Source organism: Balaenoptera borealis (genome assembly GCF_965194805.1).
Source record: "Balaenoptera borealis genome assembly, chromosome: 8".
In the NCBI taxonomy this organism is placed as follows: domain Eukaryota; kingdom Metazoa; phylum Chordata; class Mammalia; order Artiodactyla; family Balaenopteridae; genus Balaenoptera; species Balaenoptera borealis.
This window is the reverse complement of record NC_138865.1, coordinates 15,554,717-15,572,967: the sequence shown is the minus strand read 5'-3', so window position 1 is coordinate 15,572,967 and position 18,251 is coordinate 15,554,717. Positions and strand designations below refer to the sequence as shown.

Here is an 18,251-nt window from a genome sequence, read left to right as displayed (position 1 = left end):
GGCAATCATTAGTTTTAAGCTGGATGCATTATATTTTCTTTGATATATTATGCCTGAGGCACAACTCTGCATTTATTGCTGCTACTGGCAGATTCCAGTCCCCCCAACCCCCTTTCCAAACCCCACCTCCTCTCTACCCCACGACCCTTTAACAAATTATTTAACCCTTACTGTTAGTTTGCTTATTGTCTCAAAAAAGAATAATTGCAATTTAAATTGGCAAAAATGGGGGAAGCGACATACCCTTGGTTAATTAATTAATTTGTTTTTAATTAATTAATTAATTAATTTAGGGCTGTTAGACGCTGCATGAGGGATCTTAGTTCCCCGACCAGGGATCGAACCCGTGCCCCCAGCAGTGGAAGCGCGGAGTCTTAACCACTGGACCACCAGGGAAGTCCCCCCTTTGTTACTTTAAAGCGGAAAAAATAGGAAAGGAAATCTCATGTGTTTCTGGGAGCTGTGCAATTTTTTTATTAACCAGGTAATGTCCTGAATACACAGTCTCTGCTCCCCGACCCAGTGAAATTCCTTCATAACAGATTCTACAGGATCACACTGAACTCCCAGTGGCTGAGCTTCATTGTGTCTCAGGGAAAGAGATATTTATATGTATATAAATATACATCTCTAAAAGCAACAGAGGGGTGGAAAACCATGAGGCAGGGAGCAGTCCAGCAAAAATGCAGGGTGGCCCTTCAAAATGCCTATCTGCAGATGTAGCCAGAATTCTGCTCCAACAGTTTTTCTGGATATTTCTGACATCAGGCTTTGCCCATTGTTGAGAAAAAGCAAGATTAATTTTGAGGTGCCCTAGATGGTCAGGTTCTCAGTCCTGAAGGGAGAAAAAGGCCAAGTTCCATGGGGATGGATGGCCAGATATTGACCCGACTGGTTTCTTCTTAGTCAGGCATCTAATCATCATGCCTCTAAAGATAAAAGGGACGGCAGGGTCCCAGAAAGGTAGAATCGCTTTTGTGTAAGGAGCAAAGTGGGGTCCCCTTTCCCTACCGTGGTCTTCCTTTTCCTCCCCCGACACCAAATCAGAGAACTGTGGGATCTTGGACTTGAAGGGGTTAGAAATTTCCCATCTTTAACAGTTGAGGAACTTCAGAGCACAGAGCTGCCTGCAGTTCAAGCTGGAACCTGGGGTCCTGACTCCCAAGCTAGTACTCTTTCCACTTCAGATAGAGTAACTCCAAATAGCTCTTCTCTCACAAAAACGACCCAGGGCAAAGGAATAAAATGACAGAGTGCTACGGACTGAATGTTTGTGTTCCCCTCAAATTCACATGTTGAAACCCTAATACTATCACTGTGATGGTATTTGGAGGTGGGGCCTTTTGGGAAGTGAATAGGTCATGAGAGTGGAGCCCTCCTGATGGGATTAGTGCCCTTATAAGAAGTGACAGGAGAGAGTTTGCTTCCTCTCTCTGCTCTCTTGGGGCCATATGAGGATACAAGGTGGCTGTCCAGACATTGGATCTGCCAGCACCTTGATCTTGGATTTCCCAGCCTCTAGAATTTGGAGAAATAAATGTTTGTCTTTTGAGCCACTCAGCCTATGGCAGTTGTTATAACAATCCAAATGGACTGAGACACAGAATTCTCTTCTCTGAGAGCTGGAAGAAGTCTGGAAAGTCACCTAGTCCACCCTTCTGTTGCTGCTTGAATCCCCTTCATGACGTCACCAACCATGATGACTTGTTCATTCTTGGCTCTGGCTCCTCTGGGGATGGAGGGTTGGCGACCTTCTCCCAGAGTGTCAGACCATCTCTGTGCAGCTCTCATGGTTAAGTAAGTGTTTAAGAGCAGTGCACGCTGGAGCGAGAGTGTCTGGGTTTAAATACAGCACGGCCACGTCACAGCTCTAGGACCTTGGATAGGGGACTTCTTAACATTTCTTTGCTTCCGTTTCCTCTTCCTCTGTAAAATGGGAACAATACAAGTGCCTGCTCTATAGGGTTTTGTGAGGATGACAGGAGATGATACATGTCAAGCAGTGCCCAGCCTACCAAACTAACCAAGCTTAGCTATTATTATTGTTAAGAAGTTCATCTAGCTCCCTAGCATAACTGCCACGGTTGTAGCTCTGCCTGGGGTCCCACGGAACAAGATTAACTTTTCTCCTTGTGTGACTGTTTTCAACTATTTCATTCATTCATTGCTCAGCTGTCACTGGATGACCCCTGCATGCCAGGTACTTAGTGCCAAGAGAAGAGAGAGATATGGAAAAGACTTGCTCCCCGATCTCATGGATTTTTTTTTTTTTTACATTTTTTTTGGCTGCGTTGGGTCTTCGTTGCTGCGTGCGGGCTTTCTCCAGTTGCGTGGAGCGGGGGCTACTCTTCATTGCGCTGCACGGGCTTCTCACTGCGGTGGATTCTCTTGTTGTGGAGCACAGGTTCTAGGCGCGGGGGCTTCCATAGTTGTGGCGTGCGGGCTCAGTAGTTATGGCGCACGGGCTTCGTTGCTCCGCGGCATGTGGGATCTTCCCAGACCAGGGATTGAACCCGTGTCTCCTGCATTGGCTGGTGGATTCTTAACCACTGCGCCCCCAGGGAAGTCCGATCTCATGGATTTTAAACACCAGAAGAATTTACAATTTCTCTTCAGAGCTTCTCTTCCCCAGGGGACATGCTCTTTGGTTTCTTTGCCTGTTTCTCACTTAACTTTTTTTCCAGCCCGTTTTCCTTATGTGAAATCATTGAAAGGAATACACCAGGGATGACGAAAAAGTGGTGGCAAACCTGAGCTTCAGTTCAGGGCACACCTTGTGTCCATCATCCAAACACAAGAGACTGGGATTCCATGGGTGGATGGGACCCAGCTATGCGTTCTTTTTTTTTTTAAAGCTCCTCATTCTTAAATCCAATACGTGTGCGTACGTGTGGGCATGTGTGTGTGCACGTGTGCGTGCACGTGTAGCCCCCCACAGATGCATGCCCACAGCCCCCGACCCTGGGTAAGCGGAGGAGGCTGCCTTCGGGTCTGTCCACTTTTAGGGACATGCCTTTTTCTCAGGACTGACTCCCGCCTTCTCCTGGCACCCCTCCTCAAGCCCAGGGTATTCTTGGCTGAGGTATTCCCCGCTACGTGAGGGTGCCAGCTGATGACACGTGAATCCTGCAGAACGCACGACATCATTGGTCAGTCCCCCTGCCCACCCTGCACGTCCATCCCTCCCATCACTGATGCTGCCGAAGTTAGCACTATGGAAGATACATGTGACGTTGTCACTCGCCTGCTACAACCTGTTCCGCAAGACTCCCTGTCTACCTCAGGATCCCATGCAAGTTCCCGGCCCGTGTGCACGTGAGCACGTGCGTGTATAACCATTACTCCGTGCCCGGCACTGTTCTCGGGGCCTCACAGGTGCCAGACCCGCAGCCGGGAGGGCCCCCTTCACAGCCCGTGCCCATCGTGGGCTTTGCACCTCCCCTTTTCTAAACCCTGAGGACACCACCGTGTTTCATCCATTGTTATGCCACAGCCTAACACAGTGCTTGAGACCCAAGGGAGTGAACATATACTGGTGGAATTATGGCTGGTGCAGGTGCTATTTTTGAGGAAGCGCTCTTGCCTTGTACCAACAGATACAGGCAGCCAGCTCCTGGGCCTAACCTGATGGACCCCTTCAATATACACTCTTGGTTTTGAAGCCCAGGCATCTCCCCTTTCCCAGAATTAGGCCTTCCTCACCCTCCCGCTGGGTCTCTGTTGCACTGTACCTCATCTGGTGCTGAGGATGTCCTCTTTAGGATCAGGAAGACCTGGCCATACACCTCTGAGGGACCCAGAGGTAATAGGGGCAGATGCTGTGCTGAGGGGAAAAGCACCCAGAATATGCCAGGCATAGTGGTAGGTGCTGGCCTGTAGAGAGACGCCCTGTAGAGATGTGATCTCTGCCTTTGTGGAGTCTGCAGCCTCGTGGCGATGCACCGGCTTTCTCACCTACAAATGGGGCCTCAGAATACCCACGCCACGGGGTTGCTGTATAGACTGAAACGGTGCATATAGGGTGCTTGGCAGGGAGTTAACACTCTGTGTAGTTTCCAAATGGCCATTCTTCTGCACCCCAAGAGGGGCTTGAAGAAACTGGCCCTTCTGAGTCAGGAAGGCCTGTGCACATCTCTGTAGGGATGTGACCTGGTGCCTGTGACACATCCCTTGGTGGTCACCAAGAACGGAGGAGGTGTCGGGGCCGATGGTGGCCAGACTGCCCTGATGGTGCACGTGCCGCTGGCTCTGGGGCGGCAGCACTTGGGCGACTATGAAATCCAATATGAAGGAACTCCCTTTTTCCTCTGGCACTTTGATTTATGGCCCGGGTGTCACCTTCCTCCTCGGCACAGCGTCTGGCCCTTCTCCTTTCTATGCCTTTCTCTCTCCTCACTCACAAATACCTGGTACTTCCCACCTACACAGTTGAGCTTTGGAGGAGACTAAACTGGCCTTGAATGATTGCTTCTGCAACCTAAGAGTTATGTGGCCTTAGGCTAGATATTTAATCTCCCCAAGCCTCAGTTTTCTCATTTGTAAAATGGGGCTAAGAATACCATCCTCCTGACCTCATTGTGGGGATGGGGAGAGGAGGCGTGGGAAAGGGTCCCCCGCAGCGCCAGGCGTGCAGTCAGCCCCCAGCATGCGTGTCTTTCCAGTGCCCGCATAAGTCACACTAAGGTAAGGTACTGTGGGTTTAATGGATTCCCTCTCCTCAGGAGTTCCTGCATTTTAAAAGAGGGCACTGGCGCTGTCTGATGCAGCACGATAAATTGATTGGGCGAAACTTCAGGAGAAGCAGTGGGGTAGGGGAAAGAGATATTTTGGGGGCAGGAAATGGCCTTCCTTTACTTCTGAAATCACACCACTTAGACTAGCAGCTCTCAGCCTAAGAGCTGTGACGCGCTGGCATGGTACCAGCAGTTGTGAGATGTATCACAAACAAATATGTTGCTGATAATAAAGTGCCCCAGTTTTTGAATAATCCCCCCCAAACACACTTTGGGGGGTTACCTTAGAGGGAATTCAAGGTTAGCTCCATGATATGGTCATACCCACTCTCATTCTTACGTGACTTCTCGAGTGGGGTAGAAAAGGGTGCACCTGGGATTGGGCACAACCTGGGCGTGCCTGCGCATGGGTGCCCCTGGCCACGCGTGGCCTGGTAGAAATAACAGTTGCAGGTCAGGGACCTGGAGAAAACCCTTGAGACACTTAGAAGCACTAGGCATGCTGCACAGTGAGAGAAAAGAATGAGCCCCTGACTTCTTTTTTTTTTAATTTATATTTTTAACCATCTTTATTGGAGTATAATTGCTTTACAACGGTGTGTTAGTTTATGCTTTATAACAAAGTGAATCAGCTATATGTATATATATATCCCCGTATCCCCTCCCTCTTGCGTCTCCCTCTCTCCCACCCCTCTAGGTGGTCACAAAGCACAGAGCTGATCTCCCTTTGCTATGTGGCTGCTTCCCACTAGCTATCGATTTTACATTTGGTAGTGTATATATGTCTGTGCCACTCTCTCACTTCGTCCCAGCTTACCCTTCCCCCTCCCCGTGTCCTCAAGTCCATTCTCTATGTCTGCATCTTTATTCCTGTCCTGTCCTTAGGTTCTTCAGAACCTTTTTTTTTTTTTTTTAGATTCCATATGTATGTGTTAGCATACGGTATTTGTTTTTCTCTTTCTGACTTACTTCATTCTGTATGACAGGCTCTAGGTCCATCCACCTCATGACAAATAACTCAGTTTCGTTTCTTTTTATGAGCCCCTGACTTCTCCTGCAACAACGTGGCTGACTCCCAGGACAGAACACCGTGCCCGCAGCCAGGCAAGGGCAAAGGAGCGCCCCCTCGACGTGGCTCTATTGCGTGAAGGCCTCAGCAAGCCTCATGGGCCGTGACAGCAGTCAGAACTCTGTTGCCTTTGGGGTGGGGATATAGACTGGGAAGAGGGAGGCTTTGGGGGCACTGGAAATACTCCATGTCTTGATCTTGGTGGTGGTTACATGGTGAATGGACAGAATGTTTGTGTCCCCCTAAAATGCATATGTTGAAACCCTACCCCCAGTATGATGGTATTAGGAGGTGGGGCCTTTGGGAGGTAATTAGGATTAGATGAGGTCAGGGGGGTGGGGCCTTCATGATGGGATTAGTGCCCTTTTGGGAATCAGAGAGAGCTTGTTTCCCCTCCTCCTCCTTGCTCTCCAAGGAAGCATACTTTGAGAAGTCGGCCGTCTGCAACCCAGAAGAAGGCTCTCACCAGAACCTGCCGTGCTGTACCCTGATCTCAGACTTCTGGCCTCCAGGACTGTGAAAAATGTTATAAGCCACCCAGTTTATGGTACTCTGTCATAACAGCCTGAACTGACTAAGACAATGGAAGTTTTACACTTAATATCTGGGTATTTGATGGATATATTTGTAACTTAATAAAAAAAATTTTTTGAAAAGCAGTTTGGAATCTCAGCCATACACCTGTCAAGGTTTTCCCACAGTGCACCTTGGAAGGACCTTTACAGTAGGAGCCCAGGGAGCGCTGGGGTCACGTCAGGCCGTCTCAGGCAGGCAGTGACTGGCCACGAGCTCTCCCTGGTGGCTCTACGTTCCTCCTGGCTGACAACTTTTCAGGGCTGATGCCTCAGCCTCATTAGTGCCCAGTGCGTGGCGAGGCGGGACCCTCACCAGATAATCTCATTTCTTCTGGCAAGACAGCTCCCAGCAGAGGCCATGGCGTGTTGTGAAGTGCTTCTTGCCTAGGATATCTGGGGGGCTGTCAGGTGCCCCCCAGAGCAGCCTCAGTGAGAGGAGTCCGGCAGACACCCAGATATCCCCTGCAATCGGTGGCCCCAGGATGCTGAGGTGACTCTCCCGGCCACCCATGTGGAGCTCATTTTGTTTGCTTTGTGTGTTACTTTGCACCCACCCCTTCGGTTGCCAAGGAAACAGTGACGCAGCCTCCGGTGGGGCCTCAGGCTTAGTCAATGTGGAGTCTTTTAAGGCAATGGTGGTTCAGTGAGGCGGCCCTGGTGCCGGGAGGGCTGGTGTGGGTGCAGGGGGCAGGGCCGACTGGGAAGGGAGAGAGGGGTGACCCCAACGGAAGAGGCGGCGGCTTTGCTGCTGGCCTGCTGGACGGCGCTAGTCAGGATGCAACTTTTCACTCGGAGCCTCAGGAGACCCACCCTTGGCCGAGTCACCAGAAGATACAAGGCAGATGGTTCTAGAGGCGAGAGGGAACAGCCTTTTCCTGTCCTGGGTGTTTGTGTGGCCTGGGACAGCTGGTCTCCGAGGCTCTGGCAGGTCCAAAGCCTCTGCAGACCAGTCAACCAGGAGCAGCAGAATGGGTTTCTAGGCATTAACAATGTGTTTGTGGACAATTGGGGGTGAGGGGGTTGGCTGGGAACTAAGATTCAGGGGGACCCTTCTCAATGTGAGGAATGCCTCCTGTATCCTCCAGAGATGAGTTCCCACGCTTTCCATCCCTTCACGGCCATCGCCAATGACACCGGGACCCTGGGACTTCCCTGCCAGCGTGCTCTGTCTTCTGCAGCCTCTGCCGGCAGGGCCTTGGGCATAACATCCTCCACTCCCCAGCCCTGCTCCCTGTCATGCATTAAGTTTGTCCTGGCCCCCCCCAGGACCAAGCAGCCCAGTTCCAAGGCTGGGAAGGCCTGCTGGTCGTGGGCGGGTCTACCTGAGGGTCTTGTCTGGGTGCCTCTCTTTTAAAGTCCCTGCCGAGAAAGACAGGTCTGCCTGCAGCTCTGGATGGAGCATTGGTAAGGGTGTCCCGAGTTCTCCTCTTGGCTCTGAGGCTGCCCTGCGGCCTGGTGAGCACAGCCCTTCTCAGGGCAGCTCTTCCTTTCCTGCTGCGGGAATGAATACCCTCCACTGTCTCAACTGAACGGGTCCCATCCCCACTCTCTAACCCTCCCCCACCCAACTTCCCTCTCCCTGTCATTTTCCCTATCACCCAGTCTCAAAACCTCCGAGTTATTTTTGATTCATCTTTCTCCTTTATCACCCTTATCTCGTCACTTATCAAATTCTGTCAGTTCTTCCTTCAAAACGTCTCCAGCATATGTCCCTTCCTTTTTTAAAATTAAGTTTCATTGTTTTTCTTAGTATAAAAGAGAACTATGCTCAATGTAGAAAACTTAGAAAATACCGATAACCAAAAAAGAGGACAATTAAAATTACCCATAACCCTCCAGTCAAAGCTGTTATTAATATTTTGATACATGCCCAGTTCGTCCCTTGCCCCTGCCTACATACATACACCCTTTCCTTTCTTTCACGTCTCCCCATTCCTGCCACTATCACCTCATCTACGCTCTCCTCCCCTCAGTCTCTCTGCCCGCCCTGTTGTCCACCCTGCCACCTCTACCACTTTCTCAAGCGCTGCCTTTGAAACACGTTGAAGCTCAGGCAGCCACTGGCCCGCAGGAAACAGGTGTCCCTCTGGGTGGAAGCCCACAGCTTGACGAGCATGTGGCAGGCGCCTCTGTGTGATGAGAAAGAAGGCTCCCCTTCCTCAGGGTGGAGGCAGCTCCTGGCCTGGGTGAGTGGCTAGGGGGCAGGCTGCAGGCTGCGTTGAAGTCCCCGCCTGTCCCTTCTGTGGGAGAAGTGAATAACTAGCCCTGGTCACACCTGCCCTCTGCCGTGTGGTGGCCAATTCTACCTTACTAACCGGTCCCAGCACTTACCCTCCTGACCTGCCGGGCCAGTCTAGCCCCTGCTTCTCAAACACTGTGTGTTTGGCCTCTCCTGGGGTCTTTGCCCAACCTACACCCTCTACCCCCTGCTCCCCTTCCCTACCTCATACTGCTGTCCTCAGAGGCCCGGCCCAGGGGTCACACTTCATGTGCCGGTAGGGCCTAGGCAGGTTCCCTGTGTGGGTGGGTTGAGGTCTGTGAGAACAGGAGATGGCCTGAGTTGACAGATCTTCACCCAGGTCGCTAAATGCAGTCTCCCAAGTTTTTAAGGTCGCCTACTAATTCAACACGTTCAGAAGCCTTGTCTAGGCTGAGCGGAGCTGCCCAGCCCTGTCATGGCCCATCTCGTCTCTGAAGATTTCTGTGCCTCTGTCTCACCTCTCCTTGATCAGCCCTGCTCCTCACGCAGGGGTGTGAGATCCCGTTTGGCAGCTTAGGTGATATGGTTTAGTGGAAAGCACACTTACCCATTCAACAAGCATTTAGTGAGTGCCTAGGTAGACTGAGCAGTCAAAAGCCTGGGTTTGGGTTCTGATTCTACCACTTTCTTGAGCAAATCACTTAAATTCATTTTCCTACCTGTAAAATGGGGATTCAGTAGTTCTCAACCCACTGACTTGTGAAAAGGCATTGGAATCATATACATGATGGCATTGTGTTGATATAAACTGTGAAGCTCTGTCAAATGCCATTATTCTCCCACCTTCTGTCGTTCAGGGCGTGCTAGCTTTATGTTTTGAAATGGTGTGAGCAGGCTTGCTAGGGTAGTGAGTACGCATCGGACATTTGATAAGTCCTGTGGATTAGTTAATAAAATGTACTCAAAGTGCCGTATCTTTCAATAGAGGATTTGTATAGATGACAACAAAACTATATGCAACGAAAGGATAATATATAATATTGATAATGATAATAGAGCGCCTGCTAAGAGCTTTTAGCATCATTGTCTCCTTTAATCTTCAAGGAAGGTACTCTTATCACCGCTGTTACACAGATGAGGAAACCGAGGCTTAGTGAGATTAATAGCTTCTCCTGAGTTGCACAGCTGGTGAAAGGTATGGACAGGAGAGAAAACATGGAAATAAACTAACACAGTGAGGCTGCCCATGCCTTTGGAGGGTTAGAGATAATATTAAGATATACAAAATCATCTAGAAGAGTCCCAGGCAAATGGTTTGCACTCAATAACTCATACCTATTATGACTGGGTTCTAGGCTCATTATAAACATTCTTTTACTTGATCGAATCCTTACAACAACCCTGTGAGATAGGGATTATCCTGTCCATTTTACAAATGGGGAAACCAACGTCCAGAGAGGTTTAGTGCCTCTACCCAGGCCACACAGCTGGAGACATAGAGGCCTGCCTGGGACTCATGTCCTACTGTGCCCTTACTCCTGTGGTCAGGTTGGGCTCACCAACCTTTCCCCAGAAATGCTCTGCTTCTTGTAATGTTGCAGGCGGTACTTCTACGAGCCTATCAGCTGGAGGCTCCACGTTAAGGCCTTCAAGGCAACCTCCACCAGAGCCCATCGAGCTCTTGGAGATACCTGTACAGTTGGGATGTTGAGGGCTGGGATCTCAGAGCCAGCATGTGTCCTCCCTTTAAACTTCAAGGGAACAAAGACTTACAGAACCTATCTCGGCCCTCCCCCCACCCTTTTTTTTTTCCCAAAGAAAAATGAAAGAATCTGATAATTACTTCTATCTACCACCCAACTGTACTAATTACCAACCTATTTCTTCACAGTGTGACAGACACCAGCTCTGGAAAACACATAGAGATAAATTAGCACTAATTGGTTTTCCTCTGGCTGTTTGAATTAGTATTTAAAGCTCCGATTACAAAGCAGAATAATTGCTATTAATGTCCTATTGCCGTACAAAAGGCAGTTCTCTCGAGAACCAGCCCAGGTGTATTATTACTCTGATTACAGCATATTTAACCTGGCTCGTTAAGGGGGAGACACGGGGGACAGTTTCAATATGGCGGACTGACCACTTCCTGCAGGGTGGGAAGCTTGAAGACAGAACAGTGAGGAAAGGAAGAGGAGGGAACAGGAAAAACTGGGCCTGGAAGCCTGTGGGGATTCTTGGCAGGGGTTCTGGGGTCTCTTCCTGCTTCCCTGTCTCCCTGGGGACCTTCCTGGGTCCAGCCTACCCCGCTGTGTCCACAGCCAGCCTCCTCTTCACACCCAAGGCCAACGAAGCCTTCGCAGGCCTTCCTGGCCCCTGCGTGGAGTCCTGGGGAGCAAGGCTGCCAACTGAGGGATGCGTGGGATGTCCCGGATGTTGGCATCAGACTTGCCACCTTTGAGCGAGTGGAGGCCTCTGCCCTCCATCCACATCTCCTCCTCTCCAGTTCGGGGCGGGGGCTTTAGGACATGGCATGTGCTCCCTGCTCCCACTGTGGAGGATCTTGTGTTTGCCCCCTCCATCCCCCAACCCCTTCCTGGCACCATTTTCATTCTTGTTCTTCTACCGGGATCTTTCTGACCAGAGGACTGTGGGTGAATTAAGGAGGAGGTGAGCTCGGTGAGGGCATCTTTCTTTTTTTTTTTTTAAATATTTATTTATTTATTTTTGGCGGCATCGGGTCTTAGTTGCAGCACACGGGATCTTTAGTTGCGGCGTGCGGGCTCAGTAGCCCCGCGGCATGTGGGATCTTAGTTCCCAGACCAGGGATTGAACCTGTGTCCCCTGCATCGGAAGGTGGATTCTTAACCACTGGACCACCAGGGAAGTCCCGGTGAGGGTGTCTTCACGGGCTTCTGTACAAAGGAGGTAGAGAGTCCCAGCTCTCCCGCTCACTGGCTAGATGGTAAGTCCTCCAAAGTCCAAGACCCTCAGTCTCTTCAACTGGAAAATGGGTACAACAACCTCCCTGGTCATGGCTTCACAGAGCTGTGAGGATCGATTGGGGGTGGGCGTGAAGGTCCTTTGTAAATCACAGAGGACTCTACCTAAATAAAGGGGCTTCTTTAATTCACTCTGGAACGGTGTTGGCTTGTGAAAAAGGCACTCAAGGTAGAACAGAGTTGCTTCTTGCTGGTCCTTTCTTTGGTCTCTTCTTCCTTTTCAGTAGCTTCCCTTCCTCCTCTTTGTCTCCTTCCCCACTTCCTCTTCCTTCCTCGAAGACTCCTAGATCTCATCTGTATCCCCATTCACGCTAGGATGTTAAGAACTCAATGAGTTACCCTTTCCTAGAGCAGCTGCATTTAAAAAGGGAGGGCTATGTTTAACCCAAAGAAATGAGTCACTAATGGTGAACTTTCAGGCAAACTGAGATGATATTTTGTGGGGGAGAAAGAGGATGTCACAGCGCTTCTCAGAGCCCCACAGGCAGCTGTCTGCTCACTGACACACAGGTTTGGTGGGGCCCTGTGCCAGGGGAGGAAGGAGGCCCCGCAGGGAATAGGTGCCAGGGGAAAAGTCACCAACGGAGAGGAGGCCCTGCAAACCCGGCTGAGGCTGCTGACCCGGAATGTTCGGTTGGGGGGTGGGGCGGTGTTCTGGAGGCTCTGGCAGTGAGCTTCTCTGGCCCATCTGTCCCCACCAGGATGTGGTTCCTGGGCAGAGCTTGGGTTGGGCGTCCCTGAGGCCATCCAGAGGAGCACAGCCTCTACAGGTGGCCTCCGCCTTTACCTTTCTCTGTTGCCATCTGGGAAATAAAGCAAGCTGACTCTCCCCCGTAAGGACTCCTTGGGGTCTTTCACCCCTTCTCTGTCCCCTGCCCTTCTGGACCCTTCTGTCTCTCCCCTTCTCCTCCCCTGGACCCCCTCTTCCTCGGTCCTGCCAGCCTCTGGGTGCCACTCTCCGCCCTGTCTGGGGAGAGAAGCCACAGAGAAAGAAGCAAAGCAGTGTCCTTGAGATGGAGAACCAGGTTTGGCCGGGTCTCTTCTAGGTAATGTTCTAGGCTTTTATGGCTCTCCTTCCTTCTCTGCATCACCTGATCTCTGATACCTAAGAGCCAGTGCCTCTCAGCACCATTCAGGGACTCCAGAGCCCCAAGACCTTTGGCCAGGGGGTTCCCAAGGTGGGCGATGAGAAGACGGCCAGGGCCCATCTGCCAGGGAGAAGCCTCTGGGTGGTCTCTGCCGGGTGGGCCCAGCTGTAGCAGCCCAGGAAAGGAGCGTCACTGCCAATGAATCCTTCCTTTACAACCATGCTGGGAGGGACGTGCAAGGGCCCGTGGGTGGGTGTTCACGTATGGGGGGGGGATTTCTTTTTAAGAGACAAGGTGGGTGGAATGGGGGAAGCCAGCTGGCTGTGGGCTCTATTTCTACTGACAAGGCTTTACCCTGTAGGTGTGAGGAATTCCAATTAAATATGCAGCCTATTTGTCTGTGTGTGGGAGAGGGTTTGCTGAGAAGGAGGGGAACGGAGGCAGCAGCGTCTCTGCGGCATACCAGCAAACCAGAAATTAGCTCCGTTCATCACAGGCACACGGGGCTTCCCTCAGCCCTCCTGTGCACTCACAGGAGTCGCGGGAAGGAGACAGACAGAGGAAGCGAGAGAGAGGTTGGGGAGGCGGGTTCTCCAGACTCGAAGGGCTTCCGGAATCTCTGAGTGGGCAGGAAGGAGTGCCTCACTCCTAGGCTCTTGGTGGGGGGGGGTTTCCCGTTCTGGAGGCGCCGGCAGTGAGCTTCTCTGGCCCATCTGTCCCCACTGGGGATGTCCGGGGTCATCTGGGCTCACCCCCGAAACAACAGGGGTTCGTATGTACATCTGGGGCCATCTCCAGCTGGGGAAGCAGGTGAGCCTGTGGCCAGGGCAGCCCAGAGCAGAGGCCATCACCTCTGCAGGGCCCAGAGGCCACTTGGATTCTCCCCTTCTTCACCCCTACGGCAGAGTAGCTCTTCGAAAGCCTCATGGGCAGTGGTTTCTCTGATGAACAGAATCCTGAAACAGTGAAGCTGGGGCTCACGTGTTGGGCGAAAGGATCACCCCAAGGAGTTTCGGGGGGGAAGTTACTTGGGCCTGCAGAAGCCATTGCAAACCTTTTGCCATCCCTTCATCCTTCCTTTTACTCATAAATGGAGGAAAACATGAGAGTTCTCTAAGGTACAATGAGCAATCCACGTTGAAGCTGATAGACACAGCCTTTCAAAAGCAACACAGGGGGCTTCCCTGGTGGCGCAGTGGTTGAGAATCTGCCTGCCAATGCAGGGGACACGGGTTCGGGCCCTGGTCTGGGAGGATCCCACATGCCGCGGGACCAACTAGGCCCGTGCGCCACAATTACTGAGCCTGCGCGTCTGGAGCCTGTGCTCCTCAACAAGAGAGGCCGCGACAGTGAGAGGCCCGCGCACCGCGATGAAGAGTGGCCCCCACTTGCCACAACTAGAGAAAGCCCTCGCACAGAAACGAAGACCCAGCACAGCCATAAATAAATAAATTAAAAAAAAAAAAAAAAAAGCAACACAGTGTGGCTTTCGGGGGCTTTCCATGGGTGCTCCACAGAGATTCTTTGAATACCTTGGCCTTCAAACCACTGGCCTTTCATCTAGGCGGCCGCTCCATCCTCCCGCACCACTTTCTCCATCAGTCCAGTCTTCTCTGCATTTTTCCTTGTCTTTTCTTGATGCTATTTCTCTCTCCATCTGCAAACACTGATTCCTCCCTAACTCTGATCCCACCATCTACTTCCCAACTGGTTCAAATACCATCCCTTGGCGACGAACTTAGGAACAGGTTATGGAACCGGAGACTGAGAAGGGCTGGCAGGGCATTTTTCTGATCCAGGCACCCAAGGTGGTGGTTAAGTAACCCCAGCCAGCTGACTCTTCAGAGTACCCAAATGGGGCCTGCGGGTCGGGGAGCTGACCGGCACGTGGCCTCAGTAGCCAGGCTGACCTGAAGAACGGCTTGGGGGGCATGGCTCGGGTCGGGTGGCGGGGGGAGACGGGTCCCAGGGGAGGGCAGGCGTGGGTGGAAAGATGGGGAAGGCGAGGGGGCTGCCAAGGAGGCAGCCGTGAAGACAAGCATTGTGGGCCAGAGGGAGAGGCTGGGAAAGCAGTTCAGCAGGGCAGGCATGCCTCCTTCCTGTTCTCCCAGATTCTCTCCATCCCTTTCGCTTCCCCTCTGCTCCATCCCCCTTCCCCCCCACTCCCCCCACTCCCCCCAGCCAGCTCTTCTCTCACTTTCAGAATGGCAGGGGGTGTGGCCGCTCCAGGAGAGCTTTCCGGGATGGGATGGGATGGAGGGGACAAGACCTGCCTCTCCAGCCCTGAAGATGCTCTTTCAGAGTTCCGTGTTCGACACCGAAACGAGGACAGCTTGGGTTTGCACAGGAGGACAGTCGGGCTGCTGCAGCCCCTCACCGCTCTCTCCCCTCTGCTTCACCCCTGCCTGCCACAGAGAGTGGAAGGGAGATGGAGTGGCTTCAGGGAAGGCCTAGAGGGGGAGGGGAGGCCAGGAGGTGAGGGGATCGGAGGAGGAGAACAGGAGAGAATGTGGCGAGGGAGAGGTGTGTCTGCGTGGAGAATGTTAAGATGGTAAAATCAGGTTGCATGTAAGTATGTGTTTTGTTTGGTCTTTTAAACACTATTTCCTTAAATTAGGTATAAGGCAAGGAAGGTGAAGACCAAAGTGTCGGGCAAACTTAGCCCAAAAGGCACTTTTGAGTGTCCATGGGATAAATCAAACCTTTTGCTGCCAGACAGAACCTTGGAAGCGCTGGGGGCTCAGATAGGTGAGTGCCTCGCCCGAGCCCCACAGTCATCTGGTGGCAGAGCTGGGACAAGGGAGTGTGGTGTGGCTTGGGCAGTGGCTGGCACCTCTGCCTGACCCTTTTCTCTGGACCTGGGACTGCAGATGACATTTCCAGAAAACATTTGGGTCTGCTCCCTGCAGGGCCCACTGGGCTTGGTGGAGACACTGCACCGGGCTGTGCTGGGGGACAGGCAAGCACGGCCAGAGGCTTGGCCGAGGTCGGCTGTCCTCGTGGACATCAGTCACTGAGAGGACCACGAGGCGGAGGGGCAGCGACATTGCGCCTTCCCTGTGTTGCGCACCTGTGACACATGACATCAGGTGTCACGTGGATCCCGCGGGGCACCAACACTTGCCTATAGGTACTCGTAGATAGAGACAACGCCTGTCAGTAGGAAGAAGCTCCTCTCTGTGCTCCCTGGGACTCGGGGGGTTAAGCAGACCCCCTGGGCAGAAGTCTAGGCCTTGGGTCCAGAATAGTGCACCTGACCAATCACTTAAGTGTTCCCCTGAGCCCAGCCTGTGAGGGGTCTGAGAGAAGGTGCAGGGGCGTGGCCCTGTCCTTGGGGTAACTCTCTATCTGGGGACACACGAAGCTCTAAGTTGCTGAGGGGAAACTCCCTCAGGACAGTTGTGGTCATGGCTTCGTGGATTCTGGGGTGGGGCGAGCCCAAAGGGACGGGGATTAAATTGGGGAGGATGAGGGCATGGGTGGGATTCCTCTAGGCTGTGAGGACTGCCTGAGAAGGGAACACTTCAGCTCGGCCTGGGGTGTAAGAGGGGCAGAGAGGCAGTGGGGATGTAGCCCTTGGACCCTCAGGGGAGAGGCGGGCCCTGAAGGACGTGGGCAGGGTCTCGGGTGGCAGCTCACCCCCCGGCTCCCAGCCTGCCCTGGTCCTGCCCTGAGGTTCCCGGCCCCTCTCCTCACCTCCCTGCATGGCACTCCTGTCACCCTGCAGCTGAGGGCGGTGACTGCGGCACGCATGGAGAAATGTTGTGAATGGCAGAGCTGCTCTGAGCTCCAGACTTCCTTTTGGGAGGGGGGCGGGTTGGGGGGAGAATCCAACCGTGAGGCATTTTCCTGGCGCTGAGGATAACCTTGTGGGAGGCCGAGGAAATCCAATTAGATGGGAAGGCTGGGGAGGCTGAGGGTGTGTGGGAGAAGGTTTCTTGGCGCTTTCTGGCTTCCCCAGGCCCTAAATGAGAAATCACAGCCCGGATCCCTCATTCCAGCCCCCAGCTCCCCTTCCCAGGGCCAGCACGCTCTGATTCCTGCCAGCCCCCATCCCCTCCTAACTCAGGGTGGGACAGTTCCCCCAGGGGGAAACAGAGTCCCACTGTGGCAGCCCCCTCAGCCAGCGGTGCCCCCAGGGCAGCCGCCGCCGCTGTTTCCTTCCTCTCTCTGGTTGTCCCCTGCGCCCCCTCAGGCTGGTGCCCCTCTGAACCTGGCCTCTCCTGCTTGCTCTGAGCTCATCTGAGCTCTCCAGTGAGTGTCTATCTCACCCATCTCAGCACGGATAAGGCGACGAGTGACCTCACTCCCCCGGACCAACAGCCTCCAGCGGTCCCGGACAGACAAATCAGTGAGCCCAGGCCCTGTTGCCTCTGAGACCCCCTCTCAGGCTTCCTTAGAGGCAGTTATGGGGGTGCACGGGAGCACGAGTGTAGAGGGCTCCTGCAGCCTCCACCCAGGGCCCCGCACTCCTAGGAGCTGCTCTCCCTGCCTTCCTGCTGTCCCCATCTCTCTCCAGTGATCCTGGGAGGGGAAAGAGGCCTCAGCTGATGGAGCTGGCCTGGGACTGCCCTTTCTACTGAGATGAACAGGCCTGGGTGGAGACCCTTCCAGCAAGCCTCTTAGGAGAAGGTTCTGGAAGCCCTGTCCTGTCGGGGTGCTGGGCACGGAGACAGGTTCCCAGCCTTGTCTCTCTGCTCTGCTGAGGTCACGGGGAGGGTGCCTCTGGGGGGCGGGACAGCGAAGTCCTCGGCCCATCGTCGGCCCCGCTCCAGGGTCGGGGCCGGCGCGTGGCTCTGCGTCCCTGTCATCTCGTGGCAGGCTGTCCTCGGAGGGTGTGAGGAACTCCAGTGGAGCATTCAGCCAGTCTGCCTGCGTGGGGGGCCCGGGCTGTGGGGAGGCGCGGTGACTAATCCTCAAGACACCAATTGTGAGCCTCTGGGGAGGAGGTGGTGGGAAGGTGGGCGGAGGAGGAGGGCACTGCGGGGCCCGGGGTTTCCTCACCAAGTCAGTTGCTTGGCTGCCTGCACGCGATCCCAGGAAAGGAAACCCATGGGGACCCAGACTCCCCGCAGGAGAACTACACCACTGCGGGGTCCGCGGTACCCCGTATTCGGACTCACCCAATATTTTCTGAGGCCCTCCTCACATGTCCCAGGCACCCATTCTCCCCACAACCCTGAGGTCGCTGGTGTTGGTCTCAACATACAGATGGAGAATCTGAGGCGCAGAGAATAAGGGACTTACCTGCGAGATGTCACCCGGCTAAGAGGGGATCCGGGTCCATGCAGCTATGTCTCTGACTGCAAGACCTGTGTGTTTTTCCTGGGTGTCTCAGGAGCTGCGCAAAGAGCCCTGATGATCTTGGCAGATCATCTAGGGCACAGGCCACAAGTCCCCCCGTTATCTGAGGGGGACTGAAAGCCCAAGGGGTGATGGCTGGGGCTGCACTCCGGACCCTCGAGGCCTCTCCACGAGAGGACGCAGAGGCAGAGTCACCCTTGGGAACGTTCATTGGCCTGGCAAGTACCCATCGATTACTTCCACAGGCCCAGCACTTAGCACCGGGAAGGACGAGGAAGGCCTG

At 53.3% G+C, this 18,251-nt stretch overlaps 1 protein-coding gene across 12 annotated transcripts in view; it reads right to left on the bottom strand.

The window, feature by feature from the left end:
- PEBP4 (phosphatidylethanolamine binding protein 4) overlaps positions 1-18,251 on the bottom strand; it is a 269,036-nt gene that overhangs the window by 46,429 nt on the left and 204,356 nt on the right. The gene's annotated exons all lie outside the window — the stretch shown is intronic.